The 16,795-nt window shown below is 43.6% G+C and overlaps 1 pseudogene; it reads right to left on the bottom strand.

Annotated features, from left to right (window-relative positions):
• Positions 1 to 4,996: 4,996 nt before the first annotated feature.
• Positions 4,997 to 5,678, bottom strand: LOC125112975 (GSK-3-binding protein FRAT2-like; annotated as a pseudogene).
• Positions 5,679 to 16,795: the final 11,117 nt, after the last annotated feature.

Genomic DNA, 16,795 nt, shown 5'->3' on the forward strand with positions numbered 1-16,795 from the left:
AAAGACACACCATCTGAAGGCAGGACATTCTGGTCAGGAGGTGATGCAGCCCTGCATGAATAGGAAAGGCTACAAACTAAGGGTGGTTCTGACAAAAAGGAATTTTCTTTGAGCCTACTCCCACAATGTAACGACTCTGACTTCTGGCTCTCTGAAAGAACCAGTATTGTCTTTAATCCTAGGCAAAACCATGATCCCACCAACTCCCTCAAACAATCTGATCCAATGCAAGGCAGTAGTGTACAGCAAAGTATAGGAAGCTCTCAAAAAGATGGGTTATCAACAGCAGGCACTTGAGCTTATATACTTTATGTCATGGACCTGTTTGAAGACTCCTATTCTCTTGTACCACACTCGCCAATTTCCTGGCCCACCCCCACCCTTGCACTGGGCATGCTTAGGTAAGTGTGAGTTTGGTATGGGGATGGGGTGGAGGTGCATTCTTATCTTCTGATTGGTTCCAATGTGTTGCCTTATTTGCATGGGGAAAAGGATATAAGGCAGTGCTCCAAAGTGCATTCTGCTGGTGCTTGCATGTTTCTTCATTGTGGTATTACAGGCTTCTGGTTTCTGGTAATGATAAATGGGCTGTTTTTAATCACACAGTTCTCAGTCCCTATCCTGTGTAATATTTCATCATTACCCAAAACAGGAGGTTTTCCTTTGATCCGGCTCTATGTCCACAATGTGTGCATATAGTTCCTGTAAAATAAAGGATATTTTGATATCTGGAAGTATGGTCTCCTTTGGAGCAACAACAGCCACATTGCAAATGATTCCATTTTGTGGTTGAGAAAAAGGATCTTAGCTGAGGGGGATTGGTCTGCTCGCTGTTCCCAGCTATCTTGTGGCTTAGTGGGGCAGGATCAGCTGTGCTGGATACAGGGGCTCAACTCGGCTAGGGTGAGGCCAAAGCATCTTATCTTCAATGTCTGGACAGATGCTTCCCCAACATGTGATCCAGGCCCACAACAAGCAATTCTGTCTGTTCAGTATGGTGGCTCCAGCCACGAGTGGCTGTCGAGCCCTTGAAATGTGGCTAGTGGTACAAGTTTAAATGGCAATACTTGGCAGGCATTGGGTGCCACAAAATATATTATCAATATTAATTTCAGCTGTTTTTTTTTTTCTTTTCTTTTTGATATGTGGCCACTTGGAAACTGGAAGTTACACTTGTAGCTTGCAGTCTCTTTCTCTCTTCACAGGTTGGTAGCATGCTTTACTGGGGTCATGGATCAGCTTCCTTATTTCATGCCCCATGACCACCACTCCCTCAGTCACTCCTGTTCCTACCTCATTTCCCCACCCTCTTGTTCTAAGATGGATCCCTGACATGAAGACAGGTTTCCTGGGCTTAGCTACAACTGCTCTTCTCTGGCTGGACAGAGAGACAGGTTAAAACCCCCATCATATCAAATTCCTCCACCCCAGTATGGCTCAGCCCACCTCTCTGAGAGACTGGGCTTGCAGGGGACCCCACAGCTGATAGAGCATTCATTGTGGTTGTGGGATGTTAGTACTGGGGGCCGAGGTCCAGCCTTTGGGAGGACATTGGGGCTCAGGAAGGAGGAGGGACCTGACCAGGGCCTAGTGGGTTTCCTGCTGGTCCCTAGGCCACCAGGTCCAGTGGCTGACCCCAAATCTCAAGGCTAGTGTGGATCAGTGTAGACTAATCTCAATGAGGAGTTTAACTGTTACTTTTGAATATTCCTTGCTGGCCCCAGAAACACAGACAATTTTCTGGACCCACTAGGCCTTCCACACAGTCCTGAGGCTGTCAGGGTGTTTAGTTGCCTGAAACACCTGGCAGCTTTCCCAGCAAAATATAACCCATGCTCAGTGGTGTGGTCAGTGGCCTGTAGTGGGAAAGTGGTCAGTTTTCCCAGGAGATGGGAAATAGCTCTGAGGTCAACCACCAGCCAGCCATCTCCATGATGCTTTGCATTCTGAGGCAATATGTACACACTTTAAAACCCAGCCATTTAAAGTGTGCAATTTTTTTTTTTTTGTATATTCATGTATTGTTCAACCATCACAACAAGCAATTTTGGAATATTTCTGTTTCCCCTGAAGCAAATCATTATCAGCTTCCCACTCCCCCCTCCTCTTTCCCACCCTGGCAAGCAATTATCTGCTTTGTGCCTCAGTGGATTTGCCTATTTATAGGATTTCATATCAATGGAATCACACAATATGGGGTCCTGTGTCTGGCTTCTTTCACTGAACATTTTGTTTTCATGGTTCACCTGAAACCTGTAGCCTGTATCAGTGCTTCATTCCTTTTTTGTGCCTGAATAAGATTCTGTTGCATGGATGGACCCCATTTGATTTATCGGTCCTTGGTTGGTGGACATTTAGGTGACTTCCTCCTTGGGACTCTTAGGAGGAATGCTGCAGTGGACATTAGGACCCAGGTTTTTGTGTGGACATATGTTCTTATCAGATCTAGGTCTATGCCTTGGAGTGGAATCCTGTCTCTTGGGTCATGTGGCAGCTCTGTGTAACTTTTCATGTGTTTCATTTTCCAAGAGCAGCCAAAAAAAAAAAAAAAGGAGTTCCTATTGTGGCTCAGTGGAAATGAATCTGACTACCACCTATGAGGACACAGGTTCAAACCCTGCCCCTGCTCAGTGGGTTAAGGCCCCAGCATTGCTGTGGTGGAGTTTGCAGATGCAGCTCAGATCCCATTTTGCTGTTGCTGTGGCATAGGTGGCACCAGTAGTTGCAATTTGACCCCTATCCTGGGAACTTCCATAAGCTGCATGTTAGGCCCTAAAAAGACCCCCCAAAATGCAATATTTGCCTAAAATCTTCAGCTTGAAGATGGAACCCAGGGCCACATAATCCCAAGTTAATTAAAATTTTCAATAATATTAAAGAATTAGGCGTTTTCTCATGAAATACCTGAGCTCAGCCAGCTTTAATGACCATAGCTCTGTGGGCAGTGGGGAGCAAAATGGGCTGAGTGAAAACCCCCACAGCCCACAGAGCTGAAAAAACTAGCCCCTCCCCTCCAGCTGGTCTCAGTCCCAGTCACCAGTAGGGTGTTGATGGGAGGAAGGGCATGTTTCTTAGATGAAAGTGTCCAGGGTTCTGGAATAATGGAATATTATTTTCATGAAAAGAAATTAAATTTCTTCTTTTACATTGAATATTTTGTGTGTTTTTTTTTTTCAATTTTCTGAGATAATTACATAGCTGAGCAGTGAACTTGGCCTCACACAATTAAAAAAAAAGATAATTAAAAACTTTCATCCATGTTGGGGTGGGGATGGGGTCTTCTGTGGCCCTGACTGCCTCAAGCAATATCCCTCAGGTCCCAAAGGAGGGAGAAGGTCCCACACCCTTCCCAGAACATCTGGCTACCCAAGACTGTTCCCAGAGCATGCTCCAGGCCATAACAGCACCTGGGCTCCAGGGTTCCTGGTGGAGGTGAGGAGGAAGTGGCATCTGGTCCTGGGGCCCCTGCCTCCTTGAAGATTCCACACTGACAAACCCAAAGATGATGAGAATATTCTACTGACTACTCCCCTCTCCCTTGTCATAATTCCCTGTTTCATGCCAGAAATATTGTGCCTGCAAGATCCACCCTGCCCAGACTTCATTTTTCCTAGTTTAAGGATTTTTTTCTAAAACAAAAAACAAATTTACTCAGCAGACATTTTAATTAAGAAATCCTATTAATCAGGACCACCATGATTTCAGACACTCCAGTGTGAAGTGTATGTCAATACCTGCATCTGGAGAATGAACAAGCCATTTAATCTTGTTAAAAATTAGTTTAGTTCCCTTAAAGTTTGGGGGTTGCACCTTATTTAAAGTGTCATCAAGTTTTACATGGGTAAAGCCAGTGGTTTCTCCTCTTGGAGAATCACATTTAAAAAAATGGTTTCAGTCACTCACAAAGAGGTGGTGGCAGGAGGAAACTGTGAGGATTCACAGAGGCTCAGGTCCCTGGCTCCAGAGGGCCAGAATAGAGCAGAAAAATGTCCAGGGTCTCATTCATCCTGAGCAGACATCAGAAAGGGTGGAATAAGAAAGTCGGCTGGGAGGACAGGAGAGGCTCAAAGATTGTTTATTCCTGTTTCTGAGAAAGCTCCTGGCATGGCCAAGAGTAGCCTCATGGGAGGGTGAGGAGTTAGAAAGCTCAGAAAAAATAATTCTCCTCACACATGCCTCTCCACTTGTATGTCCTCAGGAGACTCCAAGAGGTATTAAAGCACAGACAGGGCTCTTCTCTGAGCAGAGAAAGAAAAGACACAAGGGTGAGTTAGTTCCCCTAGGAACCTCACAGCCTTCCACCTACAGCACACTATGACCTTGAATTACAGGTGGGAAGGTCAAATCACTTAAAAGTCCACAACCAACTCAACTCATCTTCAAAATTCTTCACCTCCCTACCACTGACAAGTGGAATTCACATCTCCCACCTCCACCAGCCAAGGATGAGTTGGGATAACAGGGGGTGATGCCAGCCCACCCATCAAGTTTTACATTCTTCATCCCTCCCAAATTTCTTTGCACAGCAACTGTAGCACCATTTTCACTAAGCTCCTCCACCAGAAAATAAAATGTATTCGTGTCATCAGTTTTCAAGTATTGTTAAGAAGACTGCACAATTCTTGCCCACTGGAGCCATGTTTATAAACAATCCAAGCACACCACCTCCCCAAGGGTTAAGTCAGGTACAAGTTGATGCAAACAGCTGCCATGCTCCTCCTAGTTCATCCCAAGTCCTGGCTCTGATGTGGCCCAGGAAATTCTCATGGGACCCTGGCCCGCCCTGGCCCATGCATTTCTCCTTGCTGGAGTTTTTCTCTGATGGCTTTGCCAGGGCAGGTACCTTCAGGGCTTGAGGTCTCTCCACACATGCCTCCTTGCAGCCTAGGTGTTCACTCCCAGAATGACAATGGATGCTTCAGCTCTGGGGTGGTGAAGAAGGGAGGACAGAGTTGGGTCCCCGAAGTGGATTCATCTTCCTCCTCCAGGGGCTGGGTCAGTGAAAGGCACTGGAGGGCTGCAGAGCAACAGGGTCTGGCCTGCTAGAGCTTCTCCTGGGCCCAAGGCCACCCAGGGAGACTATGGCTGCAATGTTAGCAACTGCTCACTGGAGCCTCTGCAGGGCTTCCTTAATGAGGTTCCTCAAGGGCATCAACTGCTAAAGGAGTTAGTGCAGGTCATTTTCATTGGTGCTTGCCCCAGCTGGGGGCCATGGTCACTGTTGAAGGTGGTGGGAGGTGACGCCCTGCAGCTCTCCATATGCCCACAAGGCCCAGGCAGGGCATTGGGGCCTACAGCAGTCTCGGCTACAAAGTATGGTGCAGTCCAGTTCTGCACATGGCCACAATCCCTGAGGGAGCATCACAGAGCCCCTAGGGGCTCAGGGCCCCTAGCCTCCTCTGACCAGGGTGGCAGAAGCAGCAGCAGAGCTGGAACCTGGGCCTTGTCCACTGGCATGGCTGCTGGGGGTGCAGGGGCTGCAGGGGCCACCCTGGGGGTACTCACAGGGAGGCAGGGCAGTCCTTTGCCAGGTCCAACTGCAGCATCTCACTGATCTGGGCCACCAGCTGGTCCACTTCAACTGAGCTGCCCAGTGTTATCAGCTGTTCCAGCAGGAGGAAGCTGTCTTCCTCCTCTTCCTAGCTGGCTTTCTCTTTCTCCTCCCTCAGGCAAGGCATGCCCCCACTGCCCATGCAGGCATCCTGAGCTCTGTGCCCATGTCTGGCTGCTTGCCTGTCCAGGAGGCTTGGAGGGCTGCTGTGGAACTGGGTGCATGGTTCTTCAGCCCAAAGCCTGGGCCAGGGAGGGCTGGCAAGCTGGAGCCTGCAAGGGACTCACACCATGAGCCCCTGATTTAAGGATTCTTAAGATTTGACTGATTGCCTCCTTTATTCATTCAACACATATTTTATTAAATCTCATGTTTAAGGGAGCAGAGGACAGAAAGGTGCCTGCATCTTGGTAGCTGCCCTAAAGGAGTTACAGGTTTTACCCCCTGTGTCCTGAAATAATAGGCCCCAAACACAACTTTTTAACAACTCTAAATGATTTTAAAGATTTCTTTGGGACAATTATGCAAGCAGGAAAAAGAAAATATCTGGAGACAATATTTAATTTTGCCTTTTGTATGTCAAAGTCATAGGTCCATGCAAATCTCAATCATATCCTAAAAACTTGACTTGAAAAATAAATATGGGGTGTTCCTGTCATGGCTCAGTGGTTGACAAATTCGACTGGGAACCATGAGGTTGTGGGTTCAATCTCTGGCCTTGCTCAGTGTGTTAAGGTTCTGGTGTGGCTATGAGCTGTGGTTTAGGTTGCAGATGTGACTCGGATCTGGCATTGTTGTGGCTGTGGTGTAGACCAATGGCTACAGGTCCAATTAGACCCCAACACTGGGAACTTCCTTATGCCCCATGTGCAACCCTAGAGGGGAAAAAAAGACACAAAAAAAGACAAAAATATGTAAATATATATTCTTCTAAAGATATATTCTTCATAGGGAAATGGGTAGGTGTTTTGTATAGTGGAAGGCTGTATGCTGGAAGCATGTCATTGTTCTTTAAAGCCTGGACTCTAGTGTTTGAAACACCCACCCTCACTTCAGACTACAGATTTTGGTGGCAGGAAACACTCTCCCGTTGCAGAATATTGGGGAAGCTAGGACTTGAAAACCTTTCTGTTATACTCTAAGATAGACATCCTGGGTTAACCAATATGCAGGGAAACACTGGTCACAACTGATTTTTACAGAATGAGAATTCTTTGCCTTCCATGCTTTATTTTCAAATAGGCCATAGAGGCCTAAATGATAGAGTTCTGGTGTCCTCTCACCCTAGGGGAGTTAAAATTATAATGGTATAAAATTTAATTTAGAATATTAATTACTAAAATTTTGTAATTAATATTATTAACATTATGGATTTATTAATATCATTACCATAATAGATAAATATTAAGGCCTGTGGTCACCTGGATATTTTTGTCACTTTCCTGCCATGGCACATGCAGGAAATGCCAACATTTAAGGTATATTGGGGTACATGGAAGGCTGCTTGCAGCCAGAGACACCTGGATGGAGCTCAGCAGCTCCAGGCCCCAGGCAGCCACAGTGGGTCCAGAGGGTGACCATCTGGGCCTCTTGTTCCTCTTCTCCACCTACAGGGTGCTGTGGCCTAGATAACTGGCTTTAGAACAACATTGGAGATGATTCTGCACTCCAGGAAAGTCAACAAGAATATGTGGCTTAGGAAAACTGATTTCTCTGACTGCAGTTGAGGCTCACAGGAGAGAAACCTCAAAAGGCTCAGGAACAGGAAGAAAAGCAGCTAGAACACTGGGCTTACATAAGTGTCCTTAAAAATTCACACAGGAAAATTTCAGAGTGCACACAGAAATCGACCCACCTCCCCACTAAGAAGGGCATCAGAGATGAAGAAAAATGGAGCAAAGATGCAGTGGGTGGCAGAGACTCTCATTACAGAAGAGAGCACCCATGCCCACCCCCACACCAGATGATCTGCCAAAACAGCTGCCAGTGTCCATCTTTTCATCCTGAGACAGTTATTCATGGGAGAGGCTGGAGAAGGGCTTGAGGCTTCTGATGATGCAGATTTCACCCATGGAAGTGAAAGGAAGAAAAAAAAAAAAAAGAGCCCACTTGTGATAAAAATTTAGGCTTCAGGATTTCCTGCTATGGCATAGAAGGTTAATGATCTGACACTGTTATGCAGCAGCTCAGGTTGCTGCTAAGCTGTGGGTTTTATCCCTGGCCTGGGAATATCAATATGCCATAGGTGCAGCCAAAAAAAAAACAAACAAAAACAAAACAAAACAAAACAAAAAACTTTCAGTGTTGATGCTTTCCTATATGTTATTTTAAAGTAAATGATTCCATATTAAAAACAGGTATGTATTAAGTCTGTTTCTATGCTTACAACATTCATTTTGAGACTGAGATCTATACAAAGTATTTGAGTTCAAAGGGGGAAAAAACCTCTAGAAACTGGCATTGATAGACAGTTTTTTACTTGGAACCTATGCCTCTGGTGGGAAAGCCAGGGATGCTTAACTCCTTTGGGTCAGATATACCTGGACCAATTTCCTCTTGAAAGCTGTATATTAAAGATTCTGTGCATTTTCCAGGTAAATGAGAGAAAAGCATTTTATGCTTGGATGGAACATATGTGAGAAATACATTCCCATGAGCTTTTCTTATTTCCTGAGCCATGAACTTGAAATGGTATTGAGGCAGTGCAACTGATTGTGCAATAAAAGTCTTTTCAACTCATTTCTCTTTTCTGAGTCCTCTCTCTTCCCTGCTTTGTCTTGTCTCTGTGGCTTTTCATGGGTCTTAGTCAGGAAGGAGAGCTCTTTCCCTTCAGTAAAAACTGTGGTATTTGGGGATATGGTGAGAAAAATGACAGAATGTTCCATATATATATATGGAATACTATATATATATATATATATTACTCAGCTATAAAAAAGAATGAAATAATGCCATTTGCAGCAACCTAGAGATAATCACACTAAGTGAGAAAAAGACAAATATTAAATGATATAACTTACATGTGGATTCTAAAAATCTAATACAAGTCAACTTTTTTTACAAAACAGATATAGACTCACAGACATAGAAAAGAAACAAGTTATTTTAGGGGGAGGGATAAATTGGCAGTTTATTTAGGATTAATGTACATACACTACTTCAGATAAATTACATAACCAAAAAGGAACTACTGTAGAGCACAGGGAACTATACTCAATATCCTGTCATATCCTATGAATGGAAAATTATCTGAAAAGCAATAGATGTACATATATGTATAACAGAGTCACTTTGCTGTACACCTGAAACTAACAGCATTGTAAATCAAATATATACTTTAATAGTAGAAAAAAAGAATAGCCTTTCCTAGCTTTGTGTTGGCTCCTGGTGACCCTCTGCTTGCTTTGTGCATCCTTACCTGGACTAAGTGTCCTCAGTGAACTTTATGTAAAATATCAGTAAATCATTTTAATGTATGATCCTTTGTCTCAAGTATGTATGTGACTGGGCCTTCAACTACTAACAGGTGGACCAGTTCTCAGAGCATCTAAGAGTCTTATCCCTTGTTTATAACCTTCAATTTGGCTTAAATAAAATTCCTTTTTCTCTTCTTGATAGTTAAGTCAATTTTTGTCAACACAACTTGGATGACCTACTCCCAAAACAGGGCTTGTGAATTGCTTCTGAGTTTCATTAAGGGTTCCGAGGTCAGTGACAAGGTTCTCTCTTATGTATACATCACTCTCCTCCCCTCACCTATGCACCTGAACCTCCTGAGAGCAGGGCTCCACCTGTTTCATTTCCAAGAGGCTCTGTCCATAGTTTATCCATAGTGTCTGTAATCAGGGTGGAAGGTTGGACAGATGGCTGTCCCACTGTAGAAGGAGATAGACTTCAGGCTTGTGGATAAAGAAGGTGGACAGAACACACAAGACTTTTTTTTTTTTATCTTGCGTAACTGATACTTTACTTTTTGTTTGTTTGTGTAATGACTTTTCTCCATTATAGCTGGTTTACAGTGTTCTGAAAATTTTATACTATACACTATGGTGACCCAGTTACACATACATGTATACATTTTTTTCTCATATTATCATGCTCCATCATAAGTGACTAGATATAGTTCCCCACAGGATATCATTGCTAATCCATTCCAAAGGCAATAGTCTGCATTTGTTAGCCCCAACCTCCCAATCCATACCACTCCCCCCTCCCCCTTGGCAACCACAAGCCTATTCTCCAAGTCCATGATTTTATTTTCTGTGGAAAGGTTCATTTGTGCTGTATATTAGATTCAAGATATAGGTTATATCATACAGTATTTGTCTTTCTCTTTCTGACTTACTTCACTCAGGATGAGAGTCTCTAGTTCCATCCATGTTGCTGTAAATGACATTATTTCATTTTTTATGGCTGAGTAGTATTCCAATGTGTATATATACACCACTTATTGATCCAATCATCTGTCAAGGGACATTTAGGTTATTTCCATGTCTTGGCTATTGTGAATAGTGTTACAGTGAGCATGTGGGTGCATGGGTGCATGTTTCTTTTTTTAAGGAAAGTTTTGTCCAGATATATGCCCAAGAATGGGATTGCTGGGTCATATGGTAGTTCTATGTGTAGTTTTCTGGGGTACCTCTATACTGTTTTCCAAGTGGTTGTACCAGTTTACATTCCCACCAACAGTGCAGGAGGGCTTCCTTTTCTCCATACCCACTCCCACACTTTGTGGATTACTATTCATGGCCATTGTGACTGGTGTGAGGTGGTATCTCACAGTAGTTTTGATTTGCATTTCTCTCATAATCAGGGATGTTGATCATTTTTTTTTCATGTGCTTGTTGGCCATCTGTATCTCTTCCTTGGAGAAATGTCTTTTCAGGTCTTTTGCCCATTTTTCCATTGGGTTGTTGACTTTTTTGTTGTTGAGTTATATAAGTTGTTTTTATATTTTAGAGACTAAGTCCTTGTCAGTTGTATCATTTGAAACTCTTTTCTCCCATCCTTTAAGTTGCTTTTTTTGCTCTTTCATATATTCTTATTTTATTATTTTTTCTTTTTTATTATTGTTTATTTAAAATGTTCTATTTCTGCTGTACAGCAAAGTGTTCCAGACATACATATACATACATTCCTTTTCTCACATTATCTTCCATCACGTTCCATCACAAGTGACTGGATATGGTTGCTTGTGCTACACAGCTAGATCTCATCTCTTATCCACTCTAAATGCATCTACTAACCCCAAACTCCCAGTCATATCTATGTCTATGTCTATATCTATATATTCTTTTTCTTTTTGGTTTCCTTTGTTGTGCAAAAGCTTGTCAGTTAGATTAGGTCCCATTGGTTTATTTTTGCTTTTATTTCTGTTGCTATAGGAGACAGACCTGAGAAAAAAATTTGTAAGGTTGATGTCAGAGAATGTTTTGCCTATGTTCCCTTCCAGGAGTTTGATGGTGTCTGGTGTTACATTTAGGTCTTTAAGCCTTTTGAGTTTATTTTCTTGCATGGTGTGAGAGTGAGAACACACAAGTCTTAATTTTGGATCAGTGCTTTGAACATGGTAGATGCTCAATACATATTTCTTCAATGAATAGAAGGATAATTTCTAAGCATTCTAGGTTGGTTGACAGGACCAGAATGTTTGTGGGCTAAAATCTGCAGGTAAGAAATTATAGGTTTTTGTTGGGTATGTGGTTGTAGGTGGACAGGCACAGACATAGGTGCAAAAGAGGGAAGCATTGAAATGATGCACCTGAGCTCAGGCACCAGATACAGGCTGATGGATTGAACAGATCCAGGACAGCTTGAAAAAATCCACAGAAAGGAGAGCCTGGGAAAATCTCTTTAAGAAACAGGTACAGAAGTTTGCACTGTGTCTCAGTGGGTTAAGAATCTAACTGCAGGGGCTTGGGTCACTGTGAAGTTGTAGGTTCGATCCCCATCTGGTCCAATTGTTTAAAGGCTCTGGCATTGCTGCAGCTGAGGCTCAGATTCAGTCCATGGCTTGGAAATTTCCATATGCCATGGATACAGCCATTTAAAAAAAAAGGATTGGGTACAACTGAGGGAGCTCCCTGGTGGTCTGGGGTTGAGGACTCCACTTTCACTGCTGCAGCCTGGATTTGACCCCTTGTCTGAGAACAGATCCATTAAGAAGCTGATGCATGCAGTGCACACCCCCCAAAATGGGTTACTAATCAAATCATGTCATTAAAGAAAAAAAAATAGGTATAAATGACAGTCTGCCATAAGAAAAAGTACATAAGTAAGAAACAGCAGTTTGACCCAGGATCAGCACCAGATTTCCCAGGACCCACAGTGGGGCTCCAGGGCTTTAAGCAGGATCTCAGGGGAAGGAGGATGCCTGGGGATACCTGGACAAAGGTAGGCAGCCTATACAGGAAGTCCCTGATGGAGGCAATCATTAACAATCACCACAAGAGGGCACTGCTTCTTCAATGCAGAGACCAGCCCAGCTCAATCCCAGAGAGACTGCAGGTGCTGACAAAGACCCCAGATGGGGCAAAATGTGGCAGAAAACAGACTCACAAACAGCACAGACTTGTGGTTGCCAGGCGGGGGAGGGGGATGGAGAGGAATGGACTGGAGCTTGGGGCTAGTGGATGAAAAGGTTACATTTTGAATGGATAAGCAATGAGGTTTTACTGTACATCACAGGGGGTGATATTCAGTCTCTTGGGATAGAACATGTTGGAAGATATTATGAGGAAAAGGATATATATATATATGACTGGGTCACTTTGCTGTATAGAAGACATTGATACAACACTGTAAATCAATTATACTTTAATAAAAAATCAGTAAAAAAAAAATCCCAGCAATAGTATCAGATGTGATTTGGGAAAAATGGGACCTGAGAAACCTGGTTCTAACCACCTCAGAACGTGGAAATTTCTTCCCAAGCTCTGAACCACCTGGGTCATGAATGCCCTTTCTTCCAGCAGTGCTTTCAGGCACTGCTATTATGTTCACCCACCCCTAGGAATATCTTTTGAGTTTAGGGACTTTGTTGGTTGTCACAAGTGGAAGGATGCTGCTGGCCTCTAGTGGGTAGAAGCCAGAGTGTTGCTAAATGCCCTTAACAGCACAGGACAGACCCCCCACAGCAAAGAATTTTCCAGATCAATGTGTCAATCATGGCACAGATGAAAACCTTCACCCATACAGAGCTGACAGGTCCAGCTGCTCAATTTGGCTGAGTTTTTCTCTGTTCTTTGTGACAACCTTATTCTGAGATGTTTTCACACTCCATTCATAGCTCAATATCCCTACCAGGGCACCCAGTCCCAGAAGGCCCAGATGACTTCTGCAGCATACCTACAAGCCTCTGATATCAAGGAATTCAAGATGGGGAGGAGATTCAGGTAGAAAGTGTCAGGGGAGAGTAGGTGAGGACCAAATGTAGGGATGTTGTCTGGGTAAAGACATCAATACTTTGAGCAAGATCAAAAGGCCATCCATGAGAATTGTACTTAATGAAAAGATTTGAACAATGTAAAAATGGCAGCAAATCATACATCTGATAAAGATCTAGTGTCTGGAAAATATAAACAACTCTTGTCACTCAAAACTAAAGGCAAACAATGCAACTTATTTGGGCAGACTGAAGAAAGATTTCTCCCAAGAGCATATCCAAACACACCCAGATATGAATGGGAAAGATGCTAATCCACTCAGCCAGCAGGGAAATACAAATTGAAATCACAATGATATGTCACTTCACACCCGCTAGGACAGCATAAAAAGAGATAGACAATAACAGGTGTGAGATGTGAGAAATGTGGAAAAATTGGAGCCCTCACACAAAGCTGGTGGGAATGAAAATAGTGCAGCCATTTGGAAGACAGTCTGCCAGTTCCTTAAGAATGTTCATCCTATAGCTACAGTAGGAGCCAGCACTTACCTAAGAGAAATGAAATACAGAGTTCCTGTTGTGACCCAGCGGGTTAAGAGCCCTACCAGCAACCCTGAGGATGCAAGTTCTGTCCTTGGCCTGGCTCAGCAGGTTAAGGATACAGCATTACAGCAAGCTGTGGCATAGGTCACTGATGCAGCTAGATTCTGCATAGCTGTGGCTGTGGTGTAGGCTGGCAGCTGCAGCTGCCATTCAACTCCTAGCCTGGGAACTTCCACATGCCACAGGCGCAGCCCTAATAAAAAAATATATGGGACCACATAAAAACTGGTATATGAGTGCTGGCAGTGGTGCTGGTCACAGGTCACATGGTCATCTCTGGGCCAGAGACCATGCAGCCCCCTCAGCCAAATCCCAAGAACAGAGGATATTGATGGAAAGAGGGAATCAAAGGCTCTAAGAATTTGGTGAATGAACTTGGAGACACTTTAACTGGGTCAACAAGTCACCCCCTCTACAACTCATCACAGTGGCATCATCAGAAGCAACAACATGGAGAGATGCCACCTGGGCTACAGGTGGGCTCTGCTTTTTACATCTCTGGATCTTCTCATCACAAGTTTTTACTGGTGTTATTTAGGGCTTAGTCCAGTCCCTGAAGTTCGGGGGCCATTCAGTCTTCCTTTTGCAAATTTGTCCTGTGGGTAAACAATTTCTCTTAACAATTTCTTTTACTTCCCCCTCTTAGGTTTTTTTTTTTTTTCTGTGTTGCTACGAATAGTTAAATTCACAAGGAAGCCCCAGCTCTTTGTGGCTTTGGAGTAAAGTGAACAGCACCCCTTTGTGGAATGTTCAATCCTGGGTCACCAGCCCCACTCTTTTGCAGCAACCAGGAAGCTCAGGGGGGTCAGCTCGCTGCATGCCCAGGTCCTCCCTTCTCTGAACCAGTTCCATTCCACTCAAGACTTCCCAGATGAAAATATTTGGGCTTGGGGTGAGTGTGCAATGCTCATGGCCCAATTTTCCTCCTTTTGCTAAAGAAAAGGAAACAGAAGTCAGTATCAGATGATTTTTTTTTTAAGTTAAAACCATAGTGTGGTCATTCTATGTTCAAATGTTATTATAACAAAGGAAGAATGAAAAATGCTTGACCAGCCACAGAATTAATTCATGTAAACACCCTAAATGCACTGAGCTGTGGGGAATGAGCAGGGCTTTCATGAAGTTCTCTTGTGGTTAAGTGCGTTAGGTATCTGGCATTGTCACTTCAGTGGGTTCAATCCCTGGCCTGGGAGGTTCCATGTGCTGCAGGAGTGGCAAAAAAAAAAGAGTGGGGCTTTAATACCCCCTCCTGGGCCTGCTGTGTTCTGATCTGGAGACTTGGGGCAAACCCCTTGCATATCAAGATAATCTATATATAATATTGGTAATGATAATAATAATAATAACGTATGATGATGATTTTGATATTTGCACCTCAATCTCAACCCAGCAACCTATAGGTAAAGAACTTCACATTAGTGTTACTTGGTCTACAACATGCCCTGTCAATCTCAGATTTTTTGGAGCCCAACCAGCTCCCTGTATGCCCAAAGACATAGAAAAAATGAGGCACCCGAGGTTCTGCCTTCAAGAAGTTACACAGGAGTTCCCACTGTATCAAAGTGGGTTAAGAATCTGCAATGGCTTGGGTTGCTGCAGAGTTCTGGTTGTGATCTTTGTGGGGCACAGTGGGTTAAAGGACCTGGCATTGCCACAGCTGCAGCTTTGATTCAATCCCTGGCTAGAAACTTCCATAAGCCTTGGGTGTGACCACAAAAAAAAAGTTACATGAACTGAGCAGCCAGCGTATAGACCAACAGGACACCCACGGAGAAGCCAGACGTCCTCTGCTAAGGACAAACCAGAATTCCACAGCAATTCAAAAAAGAACAGGGCATCTGGTGGGAGCCACAGGGTACTTGTTGGGGGGACATAGACTCTGCCTGGAGGAGCTTGTGGCCCATGAGGAAGCCTAGGGCAGGTGGAAATGGTGGATGTGGTGTGGCAAGGGCATAGACATGGCAGCAGCACATTCGCTGATGTTTCCAATTGTTTCTGGATTCTTTCAAAATTCTTGGTATTCCAACTGGTCATTCTAAGGATGTACAGGATGTGCAGGTTCAAGAGCTAGTCCTGAATTCAGGACAGAGAAGGATGAATAAGGAGGATAATTGCAAGGTTATTGACAAAAACTGAAGAGATTGTGTCTAAGTGTTCCACTGTACAGGGAAGTTAAAGGGATCAGCAGATATATATATAATATTTAATTAATAGACATATAATATTAACTGTATATAATAGTTATATGTTATGCATGTATGCAATAACATAACTAGACTAATGCCCCCTGTAACTGTATTTTCCCCAGCTTTTCACAGGTCACCAGTCAGAAAATGACCCTGATGACCCTTGTATGCTGTGTGTAAGGACCAGAAGGATAAATGTCCACTGTTAGCAAAAGCTGTTTGTGCTCAGTAGGGTTGGGGGAGGATTTTATTTTCCCTCATAATTTTCTCTATTTTCTCTAAAGAACATATTAACTTTCTCTATTTTAAAAAGAATTACTTACAATCAATTTTTTTTTTTTGGCTTTTTATGGCCACAGCCACAGCATACGGAAGTTCCCAGACTAGGGGTTGGATCAGAGCTACAGTTGCCAGCCTATTCCACAGCCAGAGCAATGCAGGATCTGAGCTGCATTTGCAACCTACATTACAGCTCACAGCAATTCTGGATGCCCTGAGCAGTGCCAGGGGTCTAACCCACATCCTCATGGATCCTAGTTGGGTTCTTTAACATGAGCCATGAAGGGAATTCCTACAATCACTTTTGAAGTGAAGACAACTTGTCATGGCCAAAGTTTAGCTAAAATGAAATATTCAAAAGAGAAAATGGATTCATTTATGTTGAGGGCAATTAATTTTTAAAAAATCATGCATAGTAATTGAGTTGAAACAAATAAAATATAATGGCAGCAATTGGTGGTAGGACTCTGGGAGATTGTGATTTCCTTTTTATATTTTGTCAGATTTTCTAACCTTGCACAAAAGTGGATGAGGTTGTCTAGAAGACAAATGGAGAGAGGGATGGGGTTCAATCCAGGCCAGGAGGTGGGTGAGGTCTCCAAGGTAAGACAGCATTGGAGCTGTGGTCAGGGGCTTGGCTGTGACACTAGTTCAAAATTGTGTGGGGCCACTGTGCCTACTAAGGAGCTCCTGCCCAAAGCCCCTGCCTGGGTGACTGATGAAGCTGTTGCTTCAGGGGTCCCCAGGGAAGAAAGCTACAGGCCATATTAGACACTGGAAATGCCTTAGTCT

Source organism: Phacochoerus africanus, chromosome 12, assembly GCF_016906955.1.
Source record: "Phacochoerus africanus isolate WHEZ1 chromosome 12, ROS_Pafr_v1, whole genome shotgun sequence".
NCBI classification, from domain to species: Eukaryota; Metazoa; Chordata; class Mammalia; order Artiodactyla; family Suidae; genus Phacochoerus; species Phacochoerus africanus.